The sequence below is a fragment of the Antechinus flavipes genome, chromosome 5, assembly GCF_016432865.1.
Source record: "Antechinus flavipes isolate AdamAnt ecotype Samford, QLD, Australia chromosome 5, AdamAnt_v2, whole genome shotgun sequence".
Classification (NCBI taxonomy): Eukaryota; Metazoa; Chordata; class Mammalia; order Dasyuromorphia; family Dasyuridae; genus Antechinus; species Antechinus flavipes.
Genome location: NC_067402.1, coordinates 252,606,244 through 252,628,710, shown reverse-complemented (window position 1 = coordinate 252,628,710; position 22,467 = coordinate 252,606,244).

Here is a 22,467-nt window from a genome sequence, read left to right as displayed (position 1 = left end):
TGCTTTACATCTCTTGGCAAAAGTGATGGACTAGAAGTGCATAAAGGAGTGTTTATTTTCAGACACAGCCTATGTATGAATTTAGAAAGAAATAAAAAAGAAAGGAAGGAAGGAAGGAAGGAAGGAAGGAAGAAACAAAGAAAGAAAGAAAGAAAGAAAAAAGAAAGAAAGAAAGAAAGAAAGAAAGAAAGAAAAGAGGGAGGGAAGGAAGAAAGGAGGGAGGGAAGAAAAAAGGAGGGAGGGAAGGAAAAAAGGAGGGAGGGAAGGAAGGAGGGAGAGAAGGAAGAAAGGAGGGAAGGAAGGAAGAAAGGAGGGAGGGAAGGAAGAAAGGAAGAAGAGGAAAATTCCATCCCTACTTCTTGTTGGAAATGCAAGTCATTAGAAGAAAGCTCCTGCAATAGAAGTACTTCAAAGAATTGATAAAAGAAAGGAAAGAAAAAGGAAGGGAGGAAGGAAGGAAGGAAGGAAGGAAGGAAGGAAGGAAGGAAGGAAGGAAGGAAAGGAAGGAAAGAAGAAAGAAAGAAAAAAGAAAGAAAGAAAGAAAGAAAAAAGAGAGGGGGAGGGAGGAAGAAAAGAAACGAGGGAGAAAGAAAGTAAAAAGGAAAGAAGGAAGGGAGGAAGGGAGGGAGTCAGGGAGGGAAAGAAGGAGGGAGGAGGGAAAAAAGGAGGAAGGAAGAAAGACAAAGAAGAAAAACAAAGGAACATTAATGAAACAATCAAGAAAATGGAAAATAGCAGAAGGAATTTAAGGAAAATGATACATATAAGCAGGACAACTTTGTTACTTTTAAATATTGACATGAATCTGTTCTCTCATTAATTTAGGAGTTCTTTATTTTTTAGATAGTAGGCCATACATGTCTTATCCATACTGTATGATTCTACTCATGGTCCTACCATAATTTTGTTACAGGGTATCCATCCAACATGTTAGAGTCCTTCTTCAATTTCTCCTCAGGTTTTGGGGGGAAGTTACCAGTAGAACATTCTGGCTTGTTCATTCCTATTATTCCCTATTGTGGTCATGTAACCAATCTAATTTCCCTTTGTTCCATATATTCCTTGATGGCATCTTTTATTGTTCCTCTTCATAAACCCACTATAAGACTTTTCATTGTCTCTTGTATAGTACTCATTTTTTATTCTTTGTTGGCAGTTTTATCCCATATCTTGCTGCCATATATTAATTCCACTTATATTAGTACTTAAAGAATGGACTTTTAACTTTTATAGACAGTTTAGGGTCATCAAAAGATCTTTGAAATTTCTTAAAGGTAATTCAGTTTACTCCCCACTTTTTCAACTCTGGGCCCAACTGTTTTCCAGTTCTACTATCTATTCCATATATACATAGGGATGATCATGCTTTGTAGAATGCCCATACAAATGTATGTGGAAATCTAGGCAATAGATATTCTTCATCCACTTGGATTTTTCTTGTATGGCTATAGATAGGCCCAAGCTTATTTGTGTGATTACAATTCTCTTCCAGAAAGCTCTGCAATGTTTTGAGATTTTGATACAATTAGCACATTATTAACTACAAATTAGGCCATCTGAAGGACCTCACTACCCAATAGATGATCCATTTAACTTGAGTTTAGAGTTATATCTTCTTTATCCCAATAAAGAATAATTTAGCATGCAAATATCTTTCTGCTTTATTCCTTGTCTTATATTTTAAAATTTTTCCATATTTGTCATGTTATAAAGAAAAATCAAAACAAAATGGAAAAAAAAAACCTTGAGAAAGAAAAAGCAAACAACAACAAAAGGCAAAAATATTTTGTTGTGATTCACATTCAGTCCTCATAGTCCTTTTTTTGGATGCAGATGGCTTTGATCCTCATTCAGTTTCCATTGCTTTTTTTCTGGATGTAGATGATATTTTCCATCCCTAATCTATAGAAATTGTCTTGAATATCTGCATTGCTGAGAAGAGCCAAGTTTATCATAGTTGATCATCACATAATCTTGTTATTGTTTACAATGTTCTCCTAATTCACTCACTTCACTTAGTATCAGTTCATATTTAAGTTTTTCCATGCTTTTCTGAAATCAACCTATTCATTATTTCTTTTACATATATACACATAATATAAATGGTAGTTTTCAACATTCAACCTTGCAAACCCTTTTTTTCAGATTCTTCTCCCTCTTTCCCCTCCCCTCCTTTTCCCTCCTCTAGACAGTGAGTTATACAATAGAAGTTGAATATGTGCAATTCTTCTAAATATATCTCTACATTAATCATTCTGCACAAGAAAAATCAGATCAAAAAGAAAAAAAAAAGAGAAAAAATAAGCAAGCAAACAACAACACAAAAAGGTGAAAATACTATGTTGTGATCCATATGCAGTTCCCATAGTCCTCTCTCCAGATGCAGATGGCTCTCTTCAACCTTATCTTGTATTTGTCATCAAAGAGATGCTGAGCAAGAGTTCTGCTGTATTTGCTAAGGAATCTTAATCGACTGATATATGGATAAGAAATACCTTGTTGCAAAAGAATTGTAAAGAAGCAATACTTTCTAGCAAATTAAAATGATTTTCCATAATCAAAACTCAATTATCAGACTTAATCTCTGACAATTGAGCCAAATTTTGTTATTACTACATTAGTAGTATTCAGGAAGACTCATCTTTATGAATTCCAATCTGGTTTTAGACACTTATTAGCTGTGAGACCTTGGGAAAGTTACTTAACTCTGACTCAGTTTCCTCATCTGCAAAATGAGCTAGAAGAGAAAATGGCAAATCAGGTCATTATCTTCACCAAAAAAAACCCAAAACAAACAAACATGAAAATAGAGAATCAGATATGATTGAACAATAACACATTCCGAGTGCCTTGCAAAGTATGGTGATATAAACATAAAATAAAAGTCTCTGCCCTTAAGTATTTACATTTTATTGGGGAAAACAATATGTGCTTCTAATCAAGTTAGACCCCTAGCTTCATATGAATTGTAATTTTAAATATCATAGTCATTCTTCAAATAGTCAAGACAACTATTTAATCTATCCCAGAACTTTTTCAACTAAGCTAAAAATAAACAGACACAAAACCTGGCTGCTTCATATAATAGCTACAAAGATAACAACAAAAACCCTAATGCTTATCTACATATTATTTAGTAGCCTGGCATTTAATCACCTTGATCTCATTTTCTTTCAATACCAATTTAAGTATTTAAATGGTGTTTTGCTAGATTGAGCTCAATGCAAGGTAAGCAGGCAGAACTTACATTCTAAACATTACCTAGAGGTTTGGGGATTTGTGTGACTTTAAAGGATTCTATGAGAAATTTGTTAACTGAAGCTTTGTAAATCCTCCTAAAACAATTTGTTGAATTTGCCCTTTTAAAATGAAGTTTCTGTTGGAACAGGTGTGTACCCTTTTGGTTAGGAGCTCTAAGACTCGGTCTTTTGCTAATGCTAACATTCATCAAAGGCAGTTGAGTTATGGCTCTCTGAAAAATATGCTTATATTCAGCTATCTTCATTATTTTCTGAATTTTATCTGACCTTGTTCTCACTAAGAAGGGAGACCTATTTCTTTCTTTCTGCCTTGTTTAATGCTCAGTCTTTTTGTTGATAAAATCCAAAGGTTTTCCAAATGCAGGGCTGGTTAATTCATAGTTATCAAACCATTTCTAATTTTTCATTCTGTTTTGAAGAAACACTGGTAAAAAATGATGTGATTGATATAGGCATCAAATGTTGGGACTCGGTCAAGTAATGAATTGACAATAGCCATTCTCTTTGACAAAAGGAAAATTTATTTAGAAAACATAGAGAAAAGTTGAAGAGATATAGTAGATACCAGAAATTAAATATAAAGTAATATTAGGAGAGTATATAACAACATACAATGGAAAAGACAAGATCCCTAGTAGAACTCATAATTAACTAGGAGAAAGAAAATGCCCTATGAAGTTGGCAGGCTAGATCCATAGAAGAGTTTAGCACCCTAAAACAGTTAGTTGGCTATAAGAAGGAGAAAGACACCATGAAGAATGGTGGGGGTGAGTGAAATGGGAAACTGAGGACTTCTCAGAATAATAACTGAGAGAAATTCAAGACTCATCACCCAGGATCATTAAGTCATTAAGGCTCTGGGAAGAAGAGCAAAAGACTTGCTCTTCTAGCAGAAATACCTGAAATAACCTCCTGAAATTTAACTGCTCAGAGAAAAATATGACTAATTATTTAATGGCCTGAAGATATTCTCTAAACTAGCAATCTCTATTTGTTGATTGAGGAAGCCTGAGGTAAACTAAGTCTCCTTGGTTATTCTAGAAACCTTCTAATTCCTCTGATTTAATGGATTACTTACCTCTAAATAAATCTCCTTATTGTGAGAGATTATGTGGTTTCTCATAAAATTATTAACTAAGGTAGATTGAACCTATAACCTAAATTTAGTTTATGAAGGTTTGAAAAGTTAAATTCTTTGTACAAACCTTGTAATAGAACGCTCATACTAGCTCAAACAAGCATTTATAAACTTATGAAACTGACCATCATAAATGTAGGTAAACACATCTACACTAAGTAAACTATATCGGCCTGATTAGAATTTAGCAAACCTGTGCTACTTCCATCTAAGCAGGCAGTGAAAATTAACTGGATAAGGGAAGGGGAGGGGGTGTCATGGATTCTTGTGGTTTATGAGTATATAATCATCCTTCAGTTCTGTGAAATCTGCCTCTGCACTCTGAGACTCTGACTGTCCATTTCTTGTGAGATTCTAATAAAGCTTCTGTTTTTAACTTTGAAATATCTCTCCAATATTTTAAGTTTGTACTTGCCATATCACACAGGGGGATGAGCGAAAAGACATTTTGTGGCATGGGGGAGAGTGAGGGTGAATGGGATAAACAGAATGTAGATCCCTCATAACCTATACCCTAATTATAACTTGAAACTTTGCAATAATTAGATGCACTATAGCCAAAAACCATAGGTGTTCATTATCTTAGATAACAGCATTAAGTTAATATGGTAAAGAATGTGTCATTGGCTAATATTATTTTTCTCTAAGTAAAGGTCAGAAGTGAGTTGGGGAATTCCTTGCTATGGCTATATAATTCACTGAGGACATTGTCTGTTGGGAGTTGTACTTTCAATGACATCATAATAAATCCCTTTTGCTTTTTATCTTGAGGGTCTCTAATTTTAATTTGGATAAGAGTCATTGTCCCATACAAGGGGAAGATACCACGAGGAAGAGTGGAAGGCTATAACCCAAAAGGAGTTCAGCAAAGATAGTATGGGTCATGGACTAATTATGGGGAAATTTAACCTCAGGGTTTGACATAACTTTGATTTCTGGCTGGACACAGCAAAGTGGGGCTACCTACAACTTTCACAGAGGGTAGAACTACAAGGTTAAACTGATCCCCATTAATGCCCTTCTCTGCTTGCTTCAGGGAATAATTTTATCAATACTTTAGGCTTTCTCCACCAGCCTCACCTAATTCCTCATCAGAAAGCAAACTGAACTGGGAAGGAATTAGAAAATCTTGGTCAAATCATTCAACAGTTGGGTGTCTCATTTGCCTACATTGTGAAATGGGGGTAATAATATTAGTACTACAGAAACGTGCTTACTGTAGGGGGTATACTATATAAATCTTAAAGGTCAGAGAGTTATAGATTAAAATCTATTATTTTTTTGTCCAACTGCTTTATTTTATAAATGAGAAAACTGAGAACTAGAGAAATAAAGTGACATATACAAAGTCACACAGCTTAGGAATAGCAGAAGAGGGATTCCCACCCAGCTTTCTTGACTTTAAAGCCTCTGCTCTTTCTACTTCATTGTGATACATCCTGTGGAAAGACTAATTGTGATTTATTGATACAAGGATAAGTGAAAAACTAACAGGAGACATACACATTAAACAAATACACACACACAGAGGGGAATATGAGAGACAGAGACAAAAACATGGAGAAACAGAGTCAGAGAGACAGAGAGATGAAAAACAGAGAAATAACAGAATCAGACACAGAGAGGAGAGAAACAGAAAGAGATAGGCAGAAACAGAATTACACTGTACTCTGTGCTAGTCAGATCACACCTAAAATTCAGTTCTAGGCATGGTAAGAAGGATCTTTAAGAAATGCAACATGCCTAATATAAAGTAAACAAAAAGATGAGTAAGCTCCAAACCATAGTATTCCCCCTTTCCCTCCTGCCCTCCCACGTAGGCAATTGGGATTAAGTGACTTGCCCAAGGTCACACAGCTAGAAAGTGTTAAGTGTCTGAAGCCAGATTTAAACTTGGGTCCTCCTGACTTCAGGGCTTGTGCTCTATCCATTGCACCACCTAGCTGTCCCCAAACTATTATTGTGCCACAGTTCCCTTTTACTGTCCTGACCTAGTTTCCCTAATTATCCTATTCAGTTACTGTGCCTCAGATTATAACCATTCCCTTTTAATGTTAGGATAAAGGTCTTATATCTTAGACCTCAGGATATAATCATTCCCTTTAATGTTTGATGGGATAAAGGTCTTTATCCATTTTAGACATCATTAGAATATCAGGAGTCTCTTCAGTACCTTCCTCCATTATATCATCCTAGGTGCATCCCCCCATTTGGTCATCCCTATCCAGGTACCTCCCCCATTATGTCATCGTTCTTGTAACCCTATAAAAGAATCTTGTATCTGACATTCAAGGCTGGATTCTTTGAGACAATAGTCTCATTCAGCCCTGGGACCCAATCATGGATCCATTTGGTCCCAGTATATCTCTCCCATTTAATAAATTATTAAATACTCTCAAATCTCTATCTTGCTCAGTTTCTCCAGCATTACACTTTTGTAAATTGCATTGAGTTGAAGGTATTGAGCACATTTAATGTAAAGAAGACTGGAAAAGGAATTTTCAAATATTCAAAGGATAGTTCCTGAAACATTGTTGGAGCTTAATAAATGTTTATTGATTGATTGACTGAGAGTTGAAGATCAACAGAGGGCTAGAATAAAAAGCTAATCTCACTTTAAACTGTTAGAAATGTTACAAAAAAAAAGACTAAATAGTGTATGAACGAAGTTAGTTTATTTGCTGTTCTTGCAAGAAATAGGCTATCCACCCAGAAGCAGTCCCTGGGCTCATCTGCGCTTATAGAAACAGGAATGAGATTTTTTTTTTCCTATCCTGAAGCACAAGTCCCTCCCTCATTGCCCTAATTGGTGGAAGATGACAAATTACCAGAATTTTTGGTTCTCCCATTGCATGTTCCTCCTTGACATATTCCCTCCCTCATCATATAATCCATGTTCAAAAATGACAGAAAAGTCTTCCTTTGGGGAGAAGAAGTTAATATTAATTAAATCATTAAGCATGAGCACTCAGAACTTTCATCCACTTCTTGTTTGGGATGATTTTTATCACTTTATCAATTTAGGAGCTCAATATCTTAGCTCAGTCAGCTGATATGACTACATAGAAATACAATTCAATAGGTTGCTCACAAAATACATACTATATTTATAAACATAATTATTCTACATGAAATGTATTATTCAATATTCCCCTTTACATATTCTTTGAGCCAACCAAACCAGCTTTCTTGTTCCTTTTGTCCTTTTGAAGTTCCTCAAATAGGACACTTGATCTTTCATGTCTGTTTTTTTTATTAACTGTGTTTCACCGTATCCTTAGGTCTATAATATAGACCCTCCTCACTTCTGGCTTGTTTCCTTTAAAGCTCAACTGAAACAACACTTTCTACAGGATTCCCCCACTTTTCCTGATTCTCCAGCTGCTAATTTAATTCTTAAGCAAATTAATATACTTATTTTATGTATATATTTAAACTGTTTCCATATTAGAGAAAACACAATACAATGAAAATTTGTTGAATGAAGAGACTGTTCAATATTACCTGCATATACCCAGTTCCTAACATAGAGTAGATTCTCATTAAATACTTTATGATCAATCTATTATAGTTTGTTTAAATCATTTACTTGCTCAGTAACTCAGCTTTCTAAGTTATTAACTATAATCCAATCAACCCACCCAACAGTGTTTATTAATTACTTACTATATGCATAGCACTGGTGTAGTTACAGGGAATACAAAAGTGGGTAAATCTCTCCCCTCAATAAGTTTTTTATTCTGCATAAGTAAGATTTTCAGACTGGGATTTCTTCCAAGCTAATGTAATCACAGGTCCAGATGTCCTTCATTTTTTAAAGAATAATCACAGGGCAAAATAAGACTTATTTTGTATAATTCCAGAGCAGATAATAAGGTACAATGAGTGGAAGTTGCAGGTGAACAGGTAAAACAAAGAGCTGCTTGGAAATTGAATGGGTCAGCTAAGTCAGCAAGTTTTCATTGCTGGAGCTATTCTTAAAAAAGACTATATACTCACCTGTAAGAAAAGTTGTAGAGGGGCTCTGAGATATAAATTGGAATCAATGACCTATAATGTTTCTTCCAACTCCTGGGAGTCAATATTTTTAGGCCATGATTTTTCTTCTTTTCAAATCTTTAGAAATAACTTAAATACTAAGAGTATTAGAACTGCCTTAATTTTGACAGAATCCCTGAATCTCACAGTTAGGAGAGTTGAACCCATATATACATAGGAATTGTCTTCATAATCTTCTATACAAGAGATCATCCATTCTTAATTTGAAGACCTCCCAGGTCTTTACTACCAGGTGATGAAAATGGCTCTACTTTAGGATAGATCTAATTGTTAGAAATTTTTTCCTTAAATCAAGCCTACTTTAATTATTTTTTCCCCCTTGCAACTACTACCCATTGCTTCAGGTAGTTTCTCTGGAATCAAGCATAACAAGTATGATTTCATTTTCACATGACAGACTTTCAAGTCATTTCACTTGTTCAGTTTTTGAATTGCATCTGTTTCTATCCAGACAATCTAGAGTATGGTGCACTTCCTATTCTGTACATCTATTTCCTACTGACAGCATCATATATCTGCTTTATTCCTTCCTCTCTCTTTCATATGTCTTGTTAAGGATTACATTCATCTCTTCCAGATCATTATAACTAACCCAGTCCACATTCTACAGAAACCATGGTGGCTGTATTTCTATATGTAACCAGGTGTGTTAAGTGGCTTTGATTAATATTCTAACCAGCTGTGTTAAGTGGCTTTAATTCATATTTTCTGTGAGTAGACTATAAAATAAAAGTTTAAGTACTGCCAAAAGAGAACATTGACAGACACATAAGTTCAACTCTGGGAATTTGTGGGGGCAAAGGTGTTAGAAAGATGCATATATCACCACTATTTACTAATTCTATGTGTCCTATCCCTAAAACAGAATAGACTTTTAAAATTAAATGTCTTTCAAAATAGGTGAAAACATAACTCAAATTACATAATTGGAAAAAATTCCTATGTGAGAACTTTATAGATTTAACAATTGTATAAACTGATGCAATGTCTTTTTTTCTAGAAAAAAGACATAAATTCTTATGTCTTAATTGTAATATTTACAGATATCTTAGTACATTATGAGCAGTGATTCTTAATCATTTTATTAGTCACTCCAAATCACACTTCCATTGGTAGGATTGTAACTGAATGATGTAAGAATCCATTTAAGCTAGCAACATCAAACTCTGTTTGATAAAATAACACATTGGTTTATTTCCCTGGTAGGTTATTTACAATTACATATATGATTATATAGCAACTTTACTCTCTGCTCAAGGTTTCTGTTTTGATGATCAAAATATTTTTTTTTTCCCATGCAATGGATGCATATCTGAATGGTTGCTTTAAAGGAGTTAATTAACAACTGAAGCCATTCTCTCTAAGGATACTCCTAACTCTTGTATTTCCAACATAACTTAGGACATTCATTATTTAACCATTATTCAATTCCACAAACAATATTAAGTGACTACTTTGTGACAGGCATCAGGATCACAAAAAAGCATGACATAATCTCTGTTGTCAAAGAGTTTAATATTTTATAGTGGTGGGTGGTATAAATAATGAAAAGAAGTAGTACTTGTAAAACCAGAGGAGAAATCCAGACATACTGTTCTGTCAATTCAGTTCTGTTCAATTCAACAAGAACTTATTAATTATCCACTGTTTTCCAAGAAAAAATACTAGGTCTTATTTGACCTTGTTTTCTCAAAGAATCAATGATATTATGGGGTGCTGTCTTGACTTACACTTGAATTGAAGTGAGTCAGGATTATACAAACTCATCAACCCCACTTTTTCTTTCAGATCATTAAATTCCATTCCGGACTTCAACTGAAAATGGTCTGGATGACTGGTATCTTTGATATCTGACCAAGTTCTAAGCATTCATGGCTGTTGGGAAAAAAAAATGTTTTTTCCCTGGGGTAGACATCCCCCTAATTCAGTGATGGCTTTGGGGCTTGTTGGTTACCCTCAACCTGATTTAGCTTGTCTGTCAAGATATTTTATTGAGGTGTGGACATTGTGCATGCTCTAGTTTCTTGGAAACTCAGGTAAGAGTTGGGGGGTAGATGGACACTAAAAGTGGATGAATGCTGAAAAGAGTGTGACAAACCCTCACAACAGAGGTGCTATTCCTCCCTTAACACAAAGCCTAATGTCAAGAACTAAGGATGCAAAGACACAAAAATAAGGACTGTCCTTGTATGGATTCTATTATTGGAAAAAACAGATCTGAGGATAACAAAAGATATCATATAGAAGGGGGTAGTGATTCCAAGGAGCAGAGGTGAAGAGGTACTAAAGGCAAACTCTGAAGACAGCCTTGGATATTCATGGAATTATGTAATAGAATGACAGCTATGTAGGTCACCAAATAGGCCAGTTTGACTGGGAATTAGAACATATAAGGGACAATAATATGAATTATTTCTGGGAAGGTTGGTCGGAGCTATATGGTAAAAGACTATAAATGTCCAATAAAAAAGTTTACTCTCTGTTTGGAAGTATCAAGGCTCCATTGAAATTTGTACAGCACTGGGGTAACATGATCAGACTTGTGCTTTGGGAATATTGATTTGCTAACTATATATAAGAAGAATTAGAGAGGGAAAGACTGGAGGCAGGGACATTGATTAGGAGGCTATTGGGATGATCAGATTCGTAATGATGAGAATGTGCTTGAGGGTGTTTGTCTGGTGAAGGAACAGAAGGGGGTAGATGATAGAGAGAAGTATTCTAGAGATAGAAGCTGGAAGACTTGGCAACTTTTGAATATGAAAGGAGAAACAGAAGAATCTAACATTTGATGAGGGAGAAATAAGTAGTTTAAGTGAGAAAATCAGGAAAGATTTCATGGAGAAAATGACACTTGAAAGGTCTTTCTAGAAAGAACATTTTAATAAAAAAAAATGAGGAGGGTATATATCCAAATAATTCTACTGTGTGCTATTTGGGTGGAAGCAACCTCTGTCTTTTGCCTTTTATTGTATCTCTATTGCTTACAAAAATGCCTGGAACACAGTTGTCACTTAATAAATGTTTATTGACTGAATTCTCAAAGATATTTATTAAACACACACTGAGTGTCAAGCATTATATTAGGTGCAATATATATATATATATATAGACAAATATAATATAAAGACAATATAATATACATTATATATGTATAAATACACAAATATATATATATATATTATATATGTATAAAGTCAAAAATGAAATAGTACCAGACCTTAAGGAACTTATATTGTAGAAGGAAAGGAGTATGTACACATACATGTATACATAATGTGTATCTGTATCTATCTATAGAGATATAAATATATTTATCTATCAAATTTTTTTAGCTATATATATATGTATGTGTGTGTGTGTATTTATATCTATCTATATCAGAGATATCTTTAGGGAGTACTATGAGGAATTAACGTCAGAAAAGGCTTTTTTGTAGTTCTTGAGCTGAATTTTAAAAGAAACTGGTATTTAAGAGACAGAGGAGAAGAAGGCATGATTCTTAAATGACATGGAGGATATTTCCAGTGGAATAAAGGTTTTCTATGGAAATATATAGGAGATGAGAGAATACAGGCCAAAGATAGAGAGAAGCCCAAATTGGTTAGACAAGGTGAAAGGGCACGATCTGAAAGAAAACTGGGAAACTCCATTGGAGTCATATTGTACTCTAAATGCCAGGTTTAGCTATTATTCTCTAGGCTGTGGAGATTGACTGGATTTTGTGCATTCTGCATAATTCTCCATTGGAAAGATCACTCTGGTAGATGTAATGTTGAAGACGTGGAAGGAACTCTAATGACAGAAGATATGTGTATAAATTTTAGCTTTCCCCTAGTATGACAAGATAGATTGAGTAGGAAGCTTAAAATAAGGAAGATGTTCTTCCTCTTCTCCAAATACTAACTATATGCCCATGGGCAAGTCTTGACTTTTTTCAGCTTATTTCATCTGTAAAGTGGATTGATATTATCTGTTCATTCTTCATAGAGTTGTTGTCAAGCTAAACAACATGATATTTTAAAGTGTACATGAAAGCCAATTATTATTATTGATAGGTGAAAAGTCATCTAACTTACCAGATCCTTAGCTCACTCATTTGTAAGCCACAAGATCTCTAATTTCAAAAGCCTAGGATCTTTGCCCATATATTGTTTACAAATGTGCTTCAGAAGCACATCTTTATCACTCTAAATATTTTTACTCTTATGATCAAATTTTTATATGTAATATCAATAACAAAGCAACATTCCCTTAAGCTCATAAATGTATCTATTCCCTAAGTAACTCCTTTAAGGTTCATAATTCAAGAGGTTAAAGGTTCTCAAGTGAACTAAATTTCAAATTAGTTTCAAAGATGTAATTTTATGCCATTGCTTATTATTTCAAATTTGGCCATGTATAAAATAATTCAAAAAAATTTACTGGAAGATCAAATACTGTAAGTGAAGCCCAAATACATTGATCACATGATGAAAAGGCAAGATTCATTGGAAAAGACCCTGATGTTGGGAAAGATTGAAGGCAAAAGGGGCAGCCAAATGGGGCAGAAAATAGAACACTAGTCCTGGAGTTAGGAGGATCTGAGTTCAAATCTAGACTTAAATACTTAACACTCACTAGTTGTGTGACTCTGGGCAAATCACTTAACCTCAATTGCCTCACAAAAAAATCTCAAAGATTGAAAACAAAAGAAGAAGGTAGATGAGATGGATAGACAGTATTAAGAAAGTAACATGAACTTGGACAGACTTCAATATATAGTGAGGGATAGAAGGCCTGGTATATTATGGTCTCTGGGGAATTAGACACAACTATAACACAGGAATGTATTTACAGAATTGCTTTTAGAGTTTTCTGTAAGTACCATAAATTACTTATTTAAAGTAATCCTATCAGCTAAACCTTAGATTACGTTCTAAATTTTAGAGGATTAATGACTCATTCTTCTCTATTTTACAGGATATTTCAAAAGTCTTAGACAGTTTTAAACATTTAATAGCTAAAAATGCAAAAAAGACCTTTGATATATCTTGTATAGGAAGAAGATACTGAAATCTCTTCCTTGGCAAGTAAAGAGCATCCAATTAATCCTCATTTTGTACATGGGGATTGATTAATTACTTTTGTGTTTGGGTTAGGGGTAGAAACACAGGAAGATAGAAATAGAATGAAGACATTATTTTACAATTAAAAAAGAAAAAAGAAACCCTTTCTGAAAGGTTTCTACCCATACTAACATTGGATTAATTTTATTATGCCCTTTTTCCAAGAAGATTACAATCAAACAACCAAATAACAAGCATTTATTATGTGCCAACTATAGGTATATTTAAAGACTAAAAAGAGATTAATTTAAAGCAATTTCTATCAGGGAAAACCACATGCATAAAATGTAAATGCAAGGTAATAGAGTTGGGAGCACTAGAAACCGGGGCTTTGTGTAAAAGATGTTTGATGTGAGAGACTTGAAGCAAACTAAAGATTTCAAGAGGTACACAGAAAGGGGAAATGCATTTCAAGTATGAGAGAATGCCTATACAAAGGCAAGGAAAGAGGAAATGGAATGTCAACAATCAATTAATTATTCAACTTGCACTTATCAATCACCTAATATTTTTCAAATTTAATTTCATTGCTTTCAATGAACAAATAACTTTCATTTTAAAAAGTAAAAGAAAAACCAAACTCTTCTAACAAAAATCTATAGTCAAGCAAAACAAATTTCTGAAATGAATATGTTCTAAAAGCTACATCTTATTTTGCACCTTCAGCTTATTAACTATGCAATAAGCAGAGAGCATAAAAATCTACTATTTTGGGAAAGTCCCAATCAAGCATCACGGCACTATTTACCACATACAACCAAGATGAAAACTCCATCTAATATCTCCTTTTCAGTTTCCTTGTCTACTTTTTTCCTCCCAGCAACTGCTAGGCAATGGGAAGGGGTATTGCTCTTGAAGCCAAAAGATTTCAATTCAAATTCATCCTCAGATTCTTGCTTGCTGTGACCCTGAATAAGTCGCATAACTTATGTCGCCTCAGTTTCCTCAGCAAGAAAATAGGAACAATAATTATGCCTATATCCCATAGGTATTATAAATTTAAGATAATATTGGTAAAACAGTACAATATCTGGCATATAATAGGTGATTAATAAATGTTTTCTTTCCACCAACCCCATTGAGTGGGGTCAATTTCTCAAATGTAATATAACTTTACTACTCTATGTAAACTAATAATCTCCAGTTTAACAAAGGAATATACTAATTATCTACATTTTGAGAAAGGGAAAGGTGTTGTTTCACTTTTACCCAGGGGGCTGGGGAAATAACTCCAGATTCTCTTGTTATTCTACTTGGTGTAGAGAAAGGGAACTGGGGCCCTAAATACAGTGAGACTGAAAAAGCAAACTAACAGCTTCTCTTCAATTATCTAGATCCACTTAGGCAGAGCAAATAGAATGTAGCTGAATGAGGCAAAGAAGATAATTAGCTTTTGAGAGAGCTGCAAGGAACACTTAGGTGCTGAGCCAGCCCAAAATGTGTGGACAAACCAGCCAGCTCTGCATTTTAACTACAATTTAAGAGAGTCATTCAATCAACAACTTTTTGAGCACCTACTGTGTATAAGATTCCATATGATTAAAAATGGATTTAAAAGTAAAAAAGAAGAGGTTATAAATAAGAAATATCCTTTAATTTCTTTAAAAGTTGTTCCATGCAATTTCGAAATAAATTTCTAGTTAATGTTTATGTTCAATGGTTTAGAACAGTTCATTTTTTTTTGAGGGTGAATAAAATATGGAAAATTCAAAGTTAAAAATCCATGAAGGTTTGAAAAGAGAGCATAATCTCTCAAGAATTTGTACTCCTTAACCTTCTCTGGGCTTTCAGTGTTATATGGCAATATCTCTCTGATTTTATTGACTCAATTATTTTCTGTAGAGAAGTGGCCTAAGTATGATCTCCCTCTCTTCAAGTCCCCCAGGTATATCATCAGTGACCACATTTATAGCTGACTTGGTCTTCTATTTCACTGTGAAGACTGAGGTTCTTGTGACTTTAACTTCCTCTATTCAAAATTTTTTATTTTGATTTCTTTCTTTGTCTTCATCCTTGCCAAAGCTAATCAATACTGTCTCTTTGTATGGCTTTGATCCCATCTTCTTCCTCCCTTAGGAGGTTTTTCTACTAACACTCTACCATTACACTGTTCTCCTCTTTTCCTCAGTTTTAGAAAAATAAAACAAAAACAAAAACAAAGAACAAACAAAAGTTTTCATTTGATATTACTCAGTTTATTTAGTTTTCCCTTTTTTCTCCTCCCTTACATCTAAACTTACTGTAAACATTGTGGTAAACACTGTCTACCACTTCCCTGCTACCTATTTTCTCCTTAGCTATCACCTCTTTAATATCCCAGTTTCTATTCCTTTTACTCAACTAGTCAACAAATATTTGATTAACATTTCTTGTATATCACGAATTGTGACAGGCTATAGGAAGACAAATTTTAAGAAAAAAATGAAACAATTCTTTGTTTAGAGGAATTTAATTTTAACAAGTGTGACAAGTAAATATATAAGAACATATAAAATTAATATAAAGATAATAAATGCAAAGTAGTAAAATATAAGTTTTTGGGGAGAGGGGCACTATGAGATTAAAGTCTATGAAAATGAATATAATTTTCTCAAATATGTTCTCTTAATAGTCACCTTTGACTTCCTAAAGACAATTGTCTTCTTGTTTTTGATCTTCCAAGGACTAAAATCTTTGCTTTAAATCAGGTTTTTTAAAACTTTTTCTACTCGTGGCCTCTTTTTCTCTGGAGAAATTTTTATGCAAACCAAGCTATTCTGATACATAAAATAAGTATACAAATCAAATATCTATTGACAATAAATCATAAAGAAATTTATTTTAAAATAATGTTTTAGTAGCAAATTTTCATACTGATGGATAGAAGTGCTTGTTTATTTTTACATAAAGAATTACAGCTTAACAGAATATTTGATATCTTTTTCTGCTGCCAAATTTTTCATGATTACCCCATCCCACATACACATATTCAATTATGTGACCCCAGTTTAGGAACATTTGCTTTAAATTGCTATTCATTAGAGACCTATAAATTTAAACAACACTGAGGTATCACCTCACACTTATCAATGACTAATATGACAGAAATGGAAAATGAAAAATGTTGGAGGGGATGTGGACACATTGAAATACTAATGCACCATTGGTGGAATTATGAACTGATCCAACCATTCTGAAGATCAATTTGTAATCATGCCCAAAGCACTATAAAGATATGCATATATTTTAATCTGGCAATACCATTATTAGGTCTGTATTGCAAAAAGATTTTTAAAAAGGAGAGACAAGGATATATTTGTACAAAAATATTTATAGCAGATTTCTTAGTGGTAGTAAAGCATTAAAAATTGAGGAAATGTTCATGAATGGCCTAATAAATTGTGAGTTATGATTGTAATGAAATACATGATTGTTCTATAAGAAACCCTGAATAAGATGATCTCAGAAAAAAAGCTTTCAAAGACTTACACAAACTGATGCAAAGTGAAATTAGTAAAACCAGAAGAACTTTGTGCACAATAATAGTACTATGGTAGAACAGTCAACTGTGAATGATAGTTGTTCTCAACAATGCAAAAACTTATGATAAAAATACTACTTACCTTCAGAGAATAAACTGATAGAGTCTGAATGCAGATCTAAAATAATATTTTCACTTTATTTTTATTATTTTTGTTTTGTTTTTTCTTTCACAAGATGAGTAATACAGAAACATGTTTTGCATGATTGTACATGTATAGTCTGTGTCAAATTGGTCACTATCTTAGGGAAAGAGAGGGGAAGGAAGAAAGGAGGGAATTTGGAACCCAAAATGCTTGAGATATATACCTGGTCTCCTTTTCCTCTATCCCTTTCCCCCTCTTTCCTTTTCAATAAAACTGCATTAAACTGACTTTCACTATTTTACATGTTATTCTCAGCAGGGAGACTAATTACAGGTTTTTTCCCCATATTTCTAGCAGGCTCATGGACCTTTCCTTAGTTAAAAACTGGGTACCTAAAAAGGACTTGATCTACTGACAACAGGAAAAGCGTTCATCTTCCCAGGATTGTTTCCTATTGAACTTTGCTTTCTACAACTGGGTTCACAATGTCATATTCCCCTCATGTAGGTACATCTGTCAATAGATTAAGTCCTTGTCAGGTAAGTTAGGCATTCACATTAACATAAGGTATAAATCATATAAGGGAAACACTGTACTGAAGAACACAGAAACATGGATCCACTCAGCAGAAAGGTGGAGCTCCAGTGGGAAAGGTTGATTCTGCTAGAGAGGAAAGCGTGGTGCAAAGTGTTTTCCTGATAGGGGGATTCTTTTACTACAATTTGGAATGGCCTCTCTGGAGCTGGCTAAATTGCATATTAAAGATTAGGATAAAGTATTGTTGGTTGGAGGTTATTATCAGAAAGTAAAAGCAAGCTAGCATTGCATATCAGAGAGAAAAACAATCTCATATTAGACAATATTAGACATATTATTTGGGGACATAGCCCTACCAACCTTTAAAACATGTTGACAGTATTTTTTCTATGTTCTGTAAGCTTACAGCCTCCCTTAAGGAGAGGCTGTCATGGTGGTCTCAAAATCATCTAGACTTAATCTCATAATAATGGTTTCCATGCATAATTTCTATAAACTACAGTCTCCCTTAAGGGGAAACTCAAGACCACGAGGACCAGTGTTATAATAAACTTATCTCCACTTGTCTGTCTCATGTCAGATACATGCCCATCCTTGAACTTAGGATCTTTTCCTCAAAAAAAAAAGTTTTATTATAACTTCATTATTTTGCTAGAGGTATTATCATTTACCTGGTTTTTCAGATCCATTATCTTGTATCTTTTCTTTTTCCTCTAATGTGCAATTAGTTAACAAGACTATTAATTCTGTTTTTGTAATTTATCTTGAGTCTGTCTTCACTCATTCTTTTTCTTTCAACCTTTTTAGCACTGTTTTTCTTGCCTCTTGCTTAGAAAATGTAATACCCTGTATTCTCTTTCACTCAAAATAATTCACACTATTTCTCAGATTTCTTGCTTAGCAATAAATGAATGAATGAAAAAGAATACTTATTAACTGCTTACTATGTGCAAAGCACTGTGCTAAGTGCTTAGAATACAAATAGAAAGTCATCCCAGTTGCATTGCAATTCACCCTTTACACAGTTTCCCAAAGTGATTTTCTTAAAGCATAGATATGTCTATTGCATTCCTCTCCTCAATAAAGTTCATTGGTTCCTTATTGGTTTTCGATCAAATAGAATTCAACTTGTCCAATATTTAAAGTCTTTCACAACGTGACTCTCATCCAGTTTCTCATTCTTATTACATATTATTTTCCTTTACAGGGAAAGGTTCAGTCAAATTGATCTTCTAATTCTTTTTCATACATAGCCCATTTCCTTTTGTATTGCTCCCTATAATTAAAATGTGTTTCCTCCTTGCTCTCAAAATAACCAGTGTTCTGACTTCCGGTTAAGATGGCGGAGAGGAGGCTCACAGTTGCATAAGCTCCGCGCTTTCTCTCACTATCCACTTCATTACAAGCCTCTGAATCAATGCTTGACTGAAAAAAACCCACAAATAGTTACCAAGAGAAGCCATCCTTGAGATCCGCCAAGAAAGGTCTGTCTTTACTGGAGGGCTGGGGCGGTTTTAGATCGGGCGCAGGCTGAGGGCAGCGGCAGTGAGAGCACGGGAGCAGACTGGAGAGGGGGTGGGGAGTGATCGTAGCCGTCTCTGCGGGGAGAGCTTCGCTACAGGTTTGGAACCTGCAGCAAGTCAACAGCCCAGCAGAGAAGCTAAAAACACCGGGGCTGAAGAACACAACCGCAAACAGCTGGAGTCTCTCAGGACCTGGCCGCCCCCCCTTCCCCCCCTCAGTGACTCAGCACGCTTTGGGATCTCAGAGCGCAGGCGCAGCACAGTCCTGCTAGTGCCTCACTGCTGCCACCTGCAGTCTGTAGAGGAAGCTCGGTAACACACCCAGTCCCCCCCCAAAGAAAGACTCCAGTTTTTTCTGTTTTTCTTTGGTAGTTTGTCTCTGATTAATAGACAGAATGAGCAAGAAGCTGAAGAGGACTTTAACCCTTGACAGCTTCTATACAGATAGAGAGCAGACTCTAAATCCTGAGGAGACTAAAAACAGGCAGTCCCCAGGTGATTCCCCAAAGGAGGAGATTGTCTGTTCCTCAACACAGATGAACCTCATAGAAGTGATTAAAAAGGCTCTCACAAGGGAGCTAGAAGAAAAATGGGAAAAGAGCCTGGAGAAGTCAGTTAAAGAGAGAGTGGATAAAGAAGTAAAATCCTTGAAAAATAGGATTAGTGAACTGGAAACAGAAAACAGCTCTCTAAAAAACAAAATTGGCGAAATGGAAAAAAATTCCACAGAACAAAAGAACTCAATTGGACAATTAGAGAAAGATTTTAAAAAAGTGAGTGAAGAGAATACTTCACTGAAAATCAGAATTGAACAAGTGGAATTGAATGACTCGAGGAGACAAGAAGAATCAGTCAAGCAAATCCAAAAAAATCAAACAATGGAGAAAAATGTGAAATACCTTCTGGGGAAGACAACAGACCTGGAAAACAGATCCAGGAGAGACAATCTGAGAATCATTGGACTTCCAGAAAAACATGATGAAAAAAAGAGCCTGGACACCGTCTTCCAGGAAATTATCAAAGAGAATTGCCCAGAAGTCATAGGAACAGAGGAAAAAATAAACATTGAAAGGATTCATCGATCACCCACTGAAAGGGATCCTAAAATCAAAACACCAAGGAATATAGTGGCCAAATGCCAGAACCCTCAGATGAAAGAAAAAATATTGCAAGCGGCTAGAAAAACCCAATTCAAGTATCAAGGAGCCACAATAAGGATCACCCAGGATCTGGCAGCATCCACATTAAAAGATCGAAGGGCCTGGAATATGATATTCCGAAAGGCTAAGGAACTTGGTATGCAACCAAAAATAACTTACCCAGCGAGAATGAGCATCTTTTTCCAGGGAAGAAGATGGACATTCAACGAAGTAAGCGAATTTCATCTATTTCTGATGAAAAAACCAGAACTTAACAAAAAGTTTGATCTACAAATATAGAACTCAAGAGAAATCTAAAAAGGTAAAGATTAATCTTGGGAACTATATTTTGACTATATAGATGTATAAAGAATACATGTATACCTTGTTCTAGAAATTGATGTGGAAAGGACATTGTACCAGAAAAAGGGTAAAGTGGGGGTAGTACATCTCATGAAGAGGCATAGGAAACCTATTATATCTGAGAGAAAGAATGGAGGGGGATGAATATAGTGGGTATCTTACTGCCTTCAGAATTGGCTTTAAGTGAAAAATCTTAAGACATATTCAATCTATGGTGAAACTTCTCCCATCTCATTGAAAAGTGAGAAGGGAAAAGTGGAAAGGGAAGGAATAAGCTAAGCGGAAGGGAATACGGGAACTGGGAGGGAAAGGGGTAAGATAGGGGGAGGAACTCTAAGGCGGGGGGAGGGACACTAAAAAGGGAGGGCTGTGAGAAGCAAGGGGTGCTCACAAGCTTAATACTTGGAAGGGGGGGAAAGGGGAAAGAAGGGAGGAAAGCATAAACCGGGGTTAACAAGATGGCAAGTAATACAGAATTGGTCATTCTAACCATAAACGTGAACGGGGTAAACTCCCCCATAAAGAGGAAGCGGTTAGCAGAATGGATTAAAAGCCAGAATCCTACAATATGTTGTTTACAGGAAACACACCTGAAGCGGGGAGATACATGCAGGTTAAAGGTAAAAGTTTGGAGCAAAATCTACTATGCTTCAGGTGAAGTCAAAAAAGCAGGGGTAGCCATCCTGATCTCAGATCAAGCTAAAGCAAAAATTGACCTAATTAAAAGAGATAAGGAAGGGCACTATATCTTGCTAAAGGGTAGCATGGATAATGAAGCACTATCTATATTAAACATATATGCACCAAGTGGGGTAGCATCTAAATTCTTAAAAGAGAAACTAAGAGAGCTGCAAGAAGAAATAGACAGTAAAACTATAATAGTGGGAGATCTTAACCTTGCACTCTCAGAATTAGATAAATCAAACCAGAAAATAAATAAGAAAGAAGTCAAAGAGGTAAACAGAATACTAGAAAAGCTAGATATGATAGATCTCTGGAGAAAATGTAATGGAGACAGAAAGGAATACACTTTCTTTTCAGCAGTTCATGGAACCTATACAAAAATTGACCATATATTAGGACATAAAAACCTCAAACTCAAATGTAGTAAGGCAGAAATAGTAAATGCATCCTTTTCAGACCACGATGCAATGAAAATTACATTCAACAAAAAAGCAGGGGGAAGTAGACCAAAAAATAATTGGAAACTAAATAATCTCATACTAAAGAATGATTGGGTAAAACAGCAAATCATAGACATAATTAATAACTTCACCCAAGAAAACGATAATAATGAGACATCATACCAAAATGTATGGGATGCAGCCAAAGCGGTAATAAGGGGAAATTTCATATCTCTAGAGGCCTATTTGTATAAAATAGAGAAAGAGAAGGTCAATGAATTGGGTTTGCAATTAAAAATGCTAGAAAAGGAACAAATTAAAAACCCCCAGTCAAACACTAAACTTGAAATTCTAAAAGTAAAAGGTGAGATCAATAAAATTGAAAGTAAAAAAACTATTGAATTGATTAATAAAACTAAGAGTTGGTTCTATGAAAAAACCAACAAAATAGACAAACCCTTAGTAAATCTGATTAAAAAAAGGAAAGAGGAAAATCAAATTGTTAGTCTTAAAAATGAAAAGGGAGAACTCACCACTAACGAAGAGGAAATTAGAGCAATAATTAGGAGTTACTTTGCCCAACTTTATGCCAATAAATTCGACAACTTAAA